The following is a 14,424-nucleotide window of genomic DNA, read 5'->3' as shown; positions in this document are numbered from 1 at the left end:
ACTTTTACCGGCTGAGATTCTGGAGCATTCGGTTTTGTTCTTCACGAATACTTTCGCGCCTACGGGATTTTCGAAACTTCGATCCGAGAAAATTAAAATGCGCCATAAATGATACGGATCATGCAACTGGTCGGAAAAAACGGAAAATCCATGTTCCCATGCCGGTTTTTCCAGCTGAGAATCTGGAGCTCGGATTTTTCAGTAGCTTTTCATGGATATTTTCGCGCCAATGGAAAATTTTGAAAACTCCATTCCAGAAAATTAGGATGTGCTAAAAGTGATGGAGCCGATGCAACTGGTTGGAAAATAGTAAGGAAACTAAAAGCTCGCTTGTCATTTATCTCGGATGACCATCCGAAACGCGAAATTTCGAGTTCTCGCTCCAAGCATATTTTCGCGCCACTGAATATTTTGAAAGTTCGATCCGGTAATGTTAAAAACGCGCTATAAATAACGGGGTCGATACGACTGATCGGAAAATAATGAAAAATGTATTCTCTCAACCACTTGTCTCGGATGAGCATCCGCAGCGCCGAATTTTGAGTTCTTATTCCAATCATATTTTCGCGCGTATGGAAATTTTTGAAAGTCCGACCCGAGAATTTAAGAAGGCGCTATTAATAATAAAGTCAATGTAACTACTTGGAAAATAACGATAAATCAATGCTCTCATGCCATTGTCTCTGCCTAAGAATCTGGAGCTAGGAAGTAGCACGTCAAGCACGTCACGTTTCCGACAGATCCGTCAGATCCTGCATAATTACGCGCTCTTCATCTCGGTGTCGCGCGGGATGAGTTTTTTTTTTTTTTTTTTTTTTTTGCAACTTTGCGAGAGGAAATGAGAGATGACGCGAGAATCACCGCAATATCGCGGCGTGTATGAAAATTGTACAGCAGTTGAAAAACATTGAAGATCCCACAATTTTCACTTCAATCGCGGAAATTACGCGAATTTAATATCGACGCGGGCATAATTTTCATGACCGTAGTAAATTCAGTTAGGAGAAACTCTATGAATCTCCTTCAATTTCGCGTGATACCACTCAATGGCCTTTCTCAATTGACTTGCAGCAATGTTGCGCAAACTTACAATGTTGTGCAAAGTACGCGATATTTCCAACGGATTCATAAGATCCCGAGAAATTAGGCGATTTTCATCTCGCCATCGCACGAAATGCACTTTTTTCTAGCAATTTTGCAAGAAAAATGAGAAATAACGTGATATTCACCGCAATGTATGTATGCGCTTTTACTTTATACATTTCTGTGTGACCAATTATCAAATTATCCCCCCCCCCCCTTTCACATGACTCATTAAATTGGATACGAGAAGAAAATAAGGGAAATTTCGCTTCCGTCGCCGATTTTGGATGCACATCCACATGCAATAAAATACGCTTCATCATGAACGTCAGTAATTCGAGACAGGTAAAAACCCAAGATTTGCCTGCAGAGCGGCGTGATACCACATATCATTCCAACGGCGTAGTTCTGATAGTTGAACACCGCATTCAACTATGCATACTGCCTATATTCATAGCCTCAGTAATTTGAGACGGGTGGGAGGCTTAAGATTTTCCGTCAAAGCGGCGTGATATCACAAACCATACCAAAGCCAGAGTTCGAGTAAAGTTGCGCATCATGTCTACAATGTGGGCCCTACATTTATAATATTCGTAATTCGAGACAGGTGAAAAGGTAAATTCTCCTTCAAAGCAGCATGATACCACAACACATACAAACGCCGCTGTTCCGATATCTACGCGCTTGATTCAGAATTTAACGTTGGGAGCATTGTGCACACATTTATAAACGTCAGTAATGTGTAACAGGTGGAACGCCAATACTTCCCTTCATTTCGCGCGACACATCACGGACCTACTCCGGAGTCCGAAAAGAGGAGTTTCCTTCAAAGCGGCGTGATACCACATCACATACCAACGCCGTGTTCCGATATTTACGCGGCTTGATTTCAGAATTTAACGTTGGGAGCATTGTGCACACATTTATAAACGTCAGTAATGTGTAACAGGTGGAACGCCAATACTTCCCTTCATTTTCGCGCGACACATCACGTACCTACTCCGGAGTCCGAAAAGAGGAGTTTCCTTCAAAGCGGCGTGATACCACATCACATACCAACGCCGCTGTTCCGATATTTACGCGCTTGATTTCAGAATTTAACGTTGGGAGCATTGTGCACACATTTATAAACGTCAGTAATGTGTAACAGGTGGAACGCCAATACTTCCCTTCATTTCGCGCGACACATCACGGACCTACTCCGGAGTCCGAAAAGAGGAGTTTCCTTCAAAGCGGCGTGATACCACATCACATACCAACACCGCTGTTCCGATATTTACGCGCTTGATTCCAGAATTTAACGTTGGGAGAATTGTGCACACCATAGAGTACAATAGAGTCGCAAAGTACTGGATCGCCGATGAAGTCACTTTTCGAGGCTGTTTTGTCCAGTTCTCCGGAGACTAGTGTGCGGCGACTAGCGATGACGCATACGCAGAGACTCGCGCTCAGCGCTCCCCACTCCCGACAGTCCCGACTCGGCTCCGTTCGTCGGCTAGACACACACTGAACCAGCTAAAATAAGTAGGCCGGTAATAAGTCTGAAATTGAGTCCATATATGAATATTATCTCGGAGTAACATACATTAATGGATTCATTATGGCTTTGAATATCTATTTCAAGCAAAATTTGCACAAATTAATACCGATGGAATTAAAAAAAGTCGAAAAAACACAAGCAGTTGTTGATTTCTCCATAAGCCACCGTGTAAAAAAATGCCGGTTGGTTCACACTTGGTATAAGTCAGAAATTAAATTCCTATATGAATTTTATCCAGGAGTAATATACATCAATGGATTCATTATGACTTTGACTATCTAATTATAGCAAAATTTGCACAAATTAATATCGATGGAATTAAAAAATGTCGAAAAAACACGGGCAGTCGTTGCTTTTCCCGTAAGCCGCCGTGATAAGAAATGCCGGTTGGTTCACACTTGGTATAAGTCAGAAATTAAATCCCAATATGAATATTATCCAGGAGTAATATACATCAATGGATTCATTATGGCTTTGACTACCTTTAAATAGCAAAATTTGCAAAAATTAATGCTGATTGAATTATAAAATACCTAAAAAACACAAGCAGTTCTTGATTTCTCCATAAGCCGCCGTGTTACAAAATGCCGTTGGGTTCGCAAATGGTTCACTATTTTCGGAGCACACGCGGCTCGGAAACGCCTGTTCATGGATTGGCTTCATCGCCGCTCCAGTACTTTGCGACTCTATTGTACTCTATGGTGCACACATTTATAAACGTCAGTAATGTCTAACAGGTGGAACGCCAATACTTCCCTTCATTTCGCGCGACACATCACGGACCTACTCCGGAGTCCGAAAAGAGGTGTTTCCTTCAAAGCGGCGTGATACCACATCACATACCAACGCCGATATTTACGCGGTTGATTCCAGAATTTAACGTCGGGAGCATTGTGCACACATGTATAAACGTCAGTAATGTCTAACAGGTGGAACGCCAATACTTCCCTTCATTTCGCGCGACACATCACGGACCTACTCCGGAGTCCGAAAAGAGGTGTTTCCTTCAAAGCGGCGTGATACCACATCACATACCAACGCCGATATTTACGCGGTTGATTCCAGAATTTAACGTCGGGAGCATTGTGCACACATTTATAAACGTCAGTAATGTCTAGCAGGTGGAACGCCAATACTTCCCTTCATTTCGCGCGACACATCACGGACCTACTCCGGAGTCCGAAAAGAGGAGTTTCCTTCAAAGCGGCGTGATACCACATCACAATACCAACACCGCTGTTCCGATATTTACGCGCTTGATTCCAGAATTTAACGTTGGGAGAATTGTGCACACATTTATAAACGTCAGTAATGTCTAACAGGTGGAACGCCAATACTTCCCTTCATTTCGCGCGACACATCACGGACCTACTCCGGAGTCCGAAAAGAGAGTTTCCTTCAAAGCGGCGTGATACCACATCACATACCAACACCGCTGTTCCGATATTTCCGCGCTTGATTCAGAATTTAACGTTGGGAGAATTGTGCACACATTTATAAACGTCAGTAATGTCTAACAGGTGGAACGCCAATACTTCCCTTCATTTCGCGCGACACATCACGGACCTACTCCGGAGTCCGAAAAGAGGTGTTTCCTTCAAAGTGGCGTGATACCACATCACATACCAACACCGCTGTTCCGATATTTACGCGCTTGATTCCAGAATTTAACGTTGGGAGAATTGTGCACACATTTATAAACGTCAGTAATGTCTAACAGGTGGAACGTCAATACTTCCCTTCATTTCGCGCGGACACATCACGGACCTACTCCGGAGTCCGAAAAGAGGTGTTTCCTTCAAAGCGGGCGTGATACCACATCACATACCAACGCCGATATTTACGCGGTTGATTCCAGAATTTAACGTCGGGGAGCATTGTGCACACATTTATAAAACGTCAGTAATGTCTAACAGGTGGAACGCCAATACTTCCCTTCATTTCGCGCGACACATCACGGACCTACTCCGGAGTCCGAAAAAAGGAGTTTCCTTCAAAGCGGCGTGATACCACATCACATACCAACGCCGCTGTTCCGATATTTACGCGCTTGATTTCGGAATTTAACGTTGGGAGCATTGTGCACACATTTATAAACGTCAGTAATGTGTAACAGGTCGAACGTCAATACTTCCCTTCATTTTCGCGCGACACATCACGGACCTACTCCGGAGTCTGAAAAGAGGAGTTTCCTTCAAAACGCCGTGATAACGCATCACATAAAAACGCTGCTGTTCCGATATTTACGAGACTTACAGGCGCTAACACGCTAAATACGCCTAAAAAATGAGGGATATGCGCCAACGTGGTTCCCTAAATGCCCCCCCCCCCCGCCCCTCTCAAAAAATCCTAATTTTTCTGTTGGGTGATTTTTTTTAAATTTCGACGCTCGGCAGCGGATTCCGACTTTTCACTAAATGCATCGTGATACATGGGCAAAAAGTGAATTTGGCCCCTGAAAATTTTCGTTGGTACCTAAAAATCGAGCTTCATGGACCACATGGCCCCTGAAACTCAAAGGCGAGTTTCGAACACTGTTAAGGAATTATACCAACGGGTCAGTCACCTTAGTCACAGAATCGCATGTTGTTAGTTTCAGCTTAGAGATTAGCAAAACCCGAGTTATGATCTTTTCGAACACCATGTTTCTACGTTCATTATTAACGGTGATATCGCCCATCGGAGAATACGGTGTATGACTTCATCAGTGTTCGAAACTGGCCTCTGAGTTTCAGGAGCCATGTGGCGCATCAAGCTTGATTTTTAGGGGCCATTGAAGATTTTTTAGGGGTCAAGTTTACTTGTTGTCTATATATCACAGCGCATTTAGTGAGAAGTTAGACGCAAGGTGCTTTAGTTACAGAACTAGTAGCTGTAACTTGGGGGAAATTTCGACATATCACCAAACAGAAGAATTAGGATTTTTTTTTTTTTGGGGGGGGGGGGTGTAATTTTTTAGGGGCCACGTTGGCGCAGAGCCTTCATTATTTAGGCGCCATGACCAATTTCTTAGGCGCATTTGACGCGTTGGCGCCTGTGAGTTTCGAACATTGGACGTCATACACCGCGCGCGTTGATGCGTATCATGATTGCATTTCCCTTTTAATTTCATAGAGAGTGAAATACATACACATTTGTACTGGTTACTGGGTTTAATCTCCCTCGCAATTTATTTGGCTATTATTTTATGACTGAATGCACTTGCGCAGTGGATAATGTTATTTTACACCATGTTTCTTCATGGGTGATATTCCTGTTGATGCTGGACGTAAAAAATTGGCTACTGCACAAAATTTGTCCATGTTTGCTGTTAAATAAGCTGAAATCATCAAAATACGATTCTGTCTAACGCAATTGGCCCCTAATTCAGGCCCGCCACTAGGGGGGAGAGGGGCCCCTGTCGCCCGTAAGACACCACTTCGAATTCACCTACAGCCTTTGTCTCGTAAGGAAAAGCGAAAAATTCACCCTAGAACTTTCGCAAAATGTGAATAAATTTTCAAAAACACTCTGGGACACTGTAGAATTCTTTCTACTTACTTGTATGAAGATTTTTATTTATTTAGTATATAAATAATTTTTTGTAAGTGAATAAGCTTCTCTCCTTAAATATACTGATCAATTATTTACTTTACTTTAACCTTATTGATTTTAATGATATTACAAATTATTTTTCCGGTAGTTAGGGGGCTGAGGGAGGGGGAGGCCCAGACCTTAAAACTGGTACCAGGGCCCGAGCTGGGATGTGGCAGGCCTGCCCTCATTGTATCCTGCAACAATTGTCAACTGCAGAGGGAAAATGGATAAAATTTAAAGACAAAAAAGGAAGAACTTTGTCCATTTTTGCTGATAAAGCTGAAACCATCAAAATACTATTCTGTCCAACGCAACTGACCCACGTTGTATCCTGCAAAAATTGTCGACTACAGAGGGAAAATGGATAAAATTTAATGACAAAGAAAGAAAGAAAGAACTAATAGATACGTACCAGATGAGAGCTGTGAAATTGCCCGACGCCAAGCTGTAAGCACTCACGACACCATACTTTCACTGGAATCGCACTGCGCACTAAAAAATTGGCCAAATATAGTTAAGATAGAAATAGTTAAAAAAAATTCCAGATTCACCAGGAATTGAATCATGTGTGGTTAACTTACTTCAATTCTGCTCAGATAAGGCGTTTACAATAATACATGACATGAAAACAAGATAGGAAAAATCATGAAAATAAAATGATGATAATGATAATAAACGGCGTATCTTGAAACCAGAATAATACAACCACGAGAAAAGTTTCTTGTGGATAGTCAAAAAACGAAAAAGGGGAAGAAACCAAGCATACTTAATGCATGTTCTTCCAGCTCCAATATATTAACTTACAGATACAGATGTAATAATTTCCAATTATTTATGTTTTGATTTATTTGCTTGCTTTATAAGTCCCACATAATTAACGTATGCTTCGTTTTTGTATACCTAATAAAACATAAATTGAATAGTTTAACGTTAAACCAGTATCGTGGATGCTACCCATTAGCCGCATCAGCGCTTATAATTCATCGTTCGACTTGACGTGAGATTTTGATTTCGAAGCGAAAATCCGTGATTGTACATAAGAAAACCTACCAACAATATTTGCTGCCAAGTTTCATGTTTGGACATCAAATTTACTGCATCAATGAGGACTGAAGATTCGACAACTATTTCAAGGAATACTACAAGAAGCTAGAATTTTTCTGCCCCCCCCCCCCCCCCCCTCCAACCCGGATTTATCGGGGCATACTGAAAAGTGTCTTCACTGCCGTACTTTCTTAAATCTAAAATTCAAGGACTTAAAGGCGGGATTTCATCTTCGTCGGCATGTAAGGTAAGTACTGGACTGGAGGAAAGAATTTCGAAGTTCCGCAGTGAAACTCACTGACTTTTCAGTGTTGGGCGGATATCCCTGACTTTCCCACGTTTTTAACGACTTATCAAGAGCTATTCACCCTGGGATGTACATCTTCATCAGGGCTGCCGAAACTCTTACGTTTCCCATATTCCTCACTCACTTGTTACGCATCGTTATAAATTTTCTCACTTGCTACTCATCGTTCTCCATTTTTCTCACTACGATTCACAGTTCTTCATTTGACTCACTTATCGCTCAATGTTTCTCGATTTTGTTCTCTGTTCACTCACTGGGTCTCGATTTTACTTCCCCTTTTCACTCTGTTCTCGATTTTACTCGCTCTTCATTCTCCGTTCTTGATTTTACTCACTCTTACTCACTGTTTCTCGATTTTACTCACATTTTGCTCACTGTTTCTCAATTTTACTCACTCAGTACTCGCAAATCGTGCGAGATATGAATTCTTTTAGGATCGATTATGACTCCATCGATCGCTCATCACACCGTGAGACACTACGGTGGAGAATTATTCTTGAATTATTCACAGATCATTGGATTACTCTCAAACTACTAACATTACACCCATTTAACTCGTCAATGCTTAAATTACTCATGAGTCGGCAGCCCTGATTTTCTCACTGAGAAGAATTGGATACATAACTCGCAACAAAAACAACAGTTTCCGTGACAGTTGGTCGTTACGCTGCGAGAAAAATAATTCTTGTGTTAGAGAACAGCAATTACTGCTGTTATTAATAATTCTGCTGCTGATTCTTCTCTGTCTGCTACGAACTGCGAATACTTCTTCCTCTCCTGCTGCCATTACTAATTTTTGAGTCCGATCTCCAGTTTGCTCATTTTCTCAAATCAAGGAATTTTAGCAGCTGCTGTGACTGCTATTGTTGCTGCTTATTGCGTCCTTATTCTGCTGCTTCTTCTCTCCGATTTCTTTCTTTAACTCCTTTCGCGAGAATGGGCATGTAACATGAGGATTTTAATTTTACTAGTGTGACAGAAGGAACGATGGGGAAGGATGTTGCAGTTCTTCATGTCCCACATTCTTTCAGTCTTGTCTGTGATCTGAAGCAGGGTGGTGGGGCGTTCCTTTACCTTATGGCCTATGATCTTAGCAAGTGTTTCCAACATTGTGAATCTGAATTTCCGTAAAAAAGGTGTGTTCGGTGTATAGAATGAATTGTGACTAAGAAAACACTGACGCATCAATCTAGCGAAGCTCGGGCAAAGACGTCATTCACGGAAAACAGCAAGTTGCGTGGCTGTAGTCCCACGGCTATGGCTGAAATTCGACGATCATCATCTTGAAATGGGGGAAAGGAAGGAGGGATTCAGAATGGCACAAAATTGGAATAGTATTTACATAGAAAAAAGCAGAACAGATTAATTAATTAGATAGAGAAAAGCAGAAGATATTATTAATTAGATAGGGAAAAGCAGAAGACATTATTAATTAGATAGAGAAAATAAGGAAACATGCATTAATTAAATAGAGAAAAGCAGGAAACATGCATTAATTAGAAAGAGAAAAGAAGAGACGCGTATTAATTAGAGAGAAAAGAAGAGACATGCATTAATTAGAGAGAAAAGCAGAAGATATTAATTAATTAGATGAAGAAAATCAGAAAAGAAAATGATAGGTATACTACTCAAGAATTAACTAAAGAAAAGGTCAGCTACTTTAATAAACTACTGTAGAAGAAAATATAGAAAACAGTATTAGTGAGAAATGTAGAAACACCCGAGAAATGGAGCTCTTGCATGTGTTAGGGATTTGCGACTTAAGTACTTATTCCTAAGTAATATTTCGCTCGAAACACGATGGTACCACTGGTTTTCTCTAAAATCGATTCCCAAGCTCAAAAAAAGCTCTCTAAGTTGAGGCCGTAATGGAGGGGATGTCCAACACTGCCCTCAAAGTCTACCTTTATATCCAGTTAAATTTTTCATGCAAAGACAGGGAGCAAATACATTAGCAGGTTTGCCACTTTGTTTAGAGGCTCCGAACCACGGAACCACGGCAATCCTGCTAATGTATTTGCTCCCTATCTTTGCATTGAGAGTTTGACTGGATATGGAGATGGATTCTCAGGGTAGCGTGAGATATCCTCTCCATTACAAACTGAACTCTGAGGGCATTTTAGAGCTTCGGAATTGATTTCAGAGAAAACCAATGGCGCCATCGTGTTTTTCACGAAATTTTACGAATGAGAAAGTTGAAGTACTTGAAACGCAAATCCGTGACACTTGCAAAAACTCCACCGTTTTTTTTTTTTTTTTTTTTTTTTTTTTTTTTTTTTTTTTTTTTTAAATTTATATTTAATTATTATTTTGATCTTGAGTGGGTGAATGTTGATCCCTTCTTCGTGGATGTTGCCTCAGAAGAGGGATGGAAAACCGGAACTGAGAGTGAGTTCGCGTGGTTTGTAGGACTTCAATCAATCCCGCATACAAAATCAGTCAATCCCGCATACAAATCAGTCAAGCCCGCATACAAATCAGTCAATCCCGCATACAAATCAGTCAATCCCGCATACAAATCAGTCAATCAGCATACAAACACGAGGAAGGGAGAGAAAGAAGGAAAGAAATAGAGGAAGAGGAGACTGGTGAGCATGCCCAGCCTGGGCATCGGGAGCCAATCCCGAGGTCACCGACCAAGGGTAAAAGGGCACCTCCATGGTGCCCGCAACCATCCACCGGGGTAGACGTGCGGCCGGGGCGGTGTCTGCAGATCGCTCCTCTAGCGCCCCCAGACGGTACAAGACGTCCGCCGACCGGATGGACGACCGCGCGCCGGGCGCTCCGACGAGTGCTCGGTCGGACGACAGAGCCTCCAACTCAACTTCACTTTCAGGCCGAGGCTAAAGGCCTCAGCCTGAAAGTGAAGCTGATACGGAAGCACTATCATCACGGTAGAGCAGTCGACGGAGCGTCCAGCGGGTGTCCACCCGCTCGTCGGACATCAACGACGTTCGCCGACCGGGCGGACGACCGCGCGCCGGGCGCTCCGACGAGTGCTCGGTCGGACGACAGAGCCTCCAACTCAACTTCACTTTCAGACCGAGGCTAAAGGCCTCAGCCTGAGAGTGAAGCTGATACGGAGGCACTGTCATCACGGTAGAGCAGTCGACGGAGCGTCCAGCGGGTGTCCACCCGTTCGTCGGACGTCGGACCGTAAGGAAGCACTATGACCGAAACTGACGGCCGTCGTCGTCGTTGTGCGTCACGGCTGTGAAATGCACGTCGCGGCTGATACGGAACTTCCGGGACCTCTTTGAGGTGATTCGATGGACGCCATATTTTGTGTCAGAACGGAATGCGATAAATCGCATCAATTAGTTCCATTTTTTCAGCTACTCGTCATTTTCCTCCAATTTTGAGATCGCAATTCTGTTGTCAGGAGACTAAAGCACTCACTTCCCAATTTTAACAAAGAAATTCAACTTAATAAAGCCGTGGTTTTTTCAGAGAGAAAACATCGCATTCGGCACTCGAATGCGATATTTTCTCTCGGAAAAAAGACGCCTTTATTACGTTGAATTGCTTTGTTAAAATTGGTAAGTGAGTGCTTTAGTCTCCTGACAACAGAATTGCGATCTCAAAATAGGAGAAAAATGACGAGTAGCTGAAAAAATGGAGCCAATTGATGCAATATATCGCATGCCGTTCTGACACAAAATATGGCGTCCATCGAATCACCTTAAGCTCGGGTCAAAATCACAGTGCGGAGCCCGGTTTCCACCATCAAATTGAGCCCATCAAAATTGATCACCGGTGGAACTGTGGGCTCAATTTGATCGTGGAAACGGAGCTCCACGCTGTGAGTTTGACCTGAGCACATACGCCGATTGCACAAGTCCCAAATGGGGACCGATACGACAAGTCCCTAATTGTCTCGACTCCCATTTGGGACGTGTGTAATCAGCTCTTCTAACCTCTGCACCCTCCCTCTAAAAGGCACTCACCCTCGAGATTTTCTTCAAGTTGATGCTCAAATGCTGAAATACATTTTTAATTTTTACTTCTATTTCAAGTAACTCAAAAATTAACTTTCAATTATGACTTAACTCATTAATATTTCAATTACAGAGGTGTGAGTGGCCAAAGTTGCTAAGGCACCTCTTAAAAAAAAAAAAAACTTACTACTATACTACTACTATTACTACTACTACTGCTGCTGCATTTACTACTACTGCAGAAGATGTACATAGGAAGAAAGAAGAACAGTCGGTAGTGATGTCATATATCGCAGTTTCAGGCACGCAAGTTTGCATTACGTCAGTAAAATGTATTTTTTTGCTTCTGGTAACACTGTTTCCGTACGAAGAAAGAGCATCCGAGAACCTACTTCTTTCAGATGCATTAGCTAAGGAAGTTGTTTAAAATTTGCTTGTTAGAAAAGTATTAAGGAGAGAGAAAAGAAAAGCCGCAAATTTCATAAAATAGCACGACTAGTTGCAAATATTAAGTTGGAAATCTAAATTAACGTGAATACTGATAATCTGAAAACGTCCTCTCAGATAGCTCGAGCGAAAAATCGCGTAGGTTTTTTTTATCGGGAGCTTCAGTGTTAATTTTATTTATTTCACGAATCAAGAGTAACATCTTTGAACGATTTTACTCCCTAGAATTACAAATCATGGGGACAGGGCATCAATACGATTCGAAAAGATAACTATCATAAAAATAAAACTGAAATATTGAATGAGAGATCAGCATCATAGCTACTTGAACTTTCACAACGACATAAAAAAATGAGGCATTACAGTACTACGGGGGAGGGAGCACTGAGAGTACTAGGAACCCCTTCTCCCCGTCAGAGAGTTTGAATTTATAAACTTCCTCCTTCCAATGAAAAATTTCTGGCTATTCCACCGGTATGAAAGAAAAACTACGGCACAAGGACTCAAAAGAACTTTTAAAAAATCTCTGCAATGGAGCTTCAGAAAAAAGCATGTTTTTCCATTAGATTGGTTTCTGATCTATTGCTACAGTGATGTGTGACAAGACACATGAGGACAAGAAAAAAAGAGAAGCGAAAAAGTTGAGTTTTCAGCTGCGATAAATTGCTGATTAGGCGCCACGCACTACCAGATGCCCTACCAACAACAAATAAATAAAAAAGCGACACGTTCTGATCATCAGAACGCGCAACCACTGGCGACTTGCTTCATGCACTGGGAGGGGAATAAGTTCCTCCTTTGATCAAGGAAAAATGAAAAAAATAAATCGATAAAGAGCCGCGATAACGGTAGATACCTAGCTCTAAAAATACTGTTGCTAACTTGACAACTAAATGGTGAAGAAATCACCTACCCACTAATGTTTATAGGACGAAAAATTCCCCCGGCTCCAAGAGCAAGTAACAACTGCCGTGATAAGGCTACTGAGAGATGGGACTGCTCGAGAGCCAAAGCGTTTCTCACCAAGAAAAGATGCGAGGAAAAAAGGATCAAAATTTGGAGAAACTGCAATGACTTTCACGGCAAGAAAAAGTTGGGTTTCTAGATTTTACATAAAGCTCAGGGCGGTAATGGGCCAGGGCCACCTAGTGAATAAAAACTGTATGTTTCTGCAACCCAGAATTATCATCGTTCACCTACCCCACCGATACTGATGGCAATAAAACTTTTGGATAAAATTGTTTTTATCTCTGAATCCCAAGTTGTTTGGGTTCACAGAGAGGGGATTTTTCATTGTAAAACTATGGCTCTCCGATGTCAGTCAGGATCCAAACGCAACACGAGCAGTTATGCATAATAACAAGCTTTAAGAAATCCGTGAGAAATCAAGAAAATACCGATTCTAATCGGTGTAGAAGTAAATGCGGGGAAATACAACAAATTATTTTATAAAATTTCGAAAATAATTCATAGAATTCATCCCATAATATAAATATGCCCATTTAAAGTTAATCAGCTCTTGAGAACACTGCTAATTTCCTTTTTTTTTCATCTTTGAAGCTTCCTGGTTTATAAGACTTCTTGCGGTTCAAGGGTTAGCTTTTGCGTATTCTTAAATTGGACTGCAATTTGCAATTTGGAACTATAATTTCTGGCTCAGTTTAAAAACAACATACGTACAGTTAGTTTCCTTCTGCACCTAAGTGTTTCTACAGATGAGCCAGAAATTGTAGTTCCAAATTGCAAAATGTAGTCCAATTACAAGTTCAATTACTCTCACTGACTGTTTCGTCTCTGCCCGCACACAGTGCGGCGATTTCGGCCAGACAATGAGAGCAACAACCGCCATTAAAAGTACAGTTTTTTACACTTTTCACAAGATTAGAAAAAATAAAAATAAGCAGTTTTCGCATGAGCTGATTCGCTTATGATGTATGAATCCGAAAATACTAAGACACTCAATATATTCTGTTTAAATTCTTGTTGTTTTTTTTTCCTTCTTTTTTCCTATGTTATTGTTCTCTTAGCGCTTAGTTTTTGAAAGCCGCTGCGAGACTCAGACGCCACAATCCTTAGGGAGGGTATCTCTATGTGCCAGAAATGCGAAATCACTTTAGAAGAAAAGTACTATTCTAATCTAATGTATGTTGATGGTGTATGCCCTAATGACATTTACTTATTTAAGTAAATATAATTAAAACACTAATACTGTGGCCCAAATACTGTAAGTTACAGGATGATAGAATAAAGCTGGGTCCACACTGTCCTACGGGGAAATCAAAGCAAATCAGCAGTGAAACCTCAAACACCTATTCATCCTTTTATCAGGGATTTTATTTATTAAAATTTAAAGTTAATTTCAAAATTTCATTCTCATGTTATTATTGGACTCTTAATTTTTGTACATGAGAAAATTTGGTTTTATTAAACTAACCATATAAAGATATTGGAAAGTAAAAATATATAATGATCCGTATACACTGCTAAAT

The sequence above is a fragment of the Bemisia tabaci genome, chromosome 2 (assembly GCF_918797505.1).
Source record: "Bemisia tabaci chromosome 2, PGI_BMITA_v3".
Classification (NCBI taxonomy): domain Eukaryota; kingdom Metazoa; phylum Arthropoda; class Insecta; order Hemiptera; family Aleyrodidae; genus Bemisia; species Bemisia tabaci.
This window is presented reverse-complemented; position numbering follows the sequence as displayed.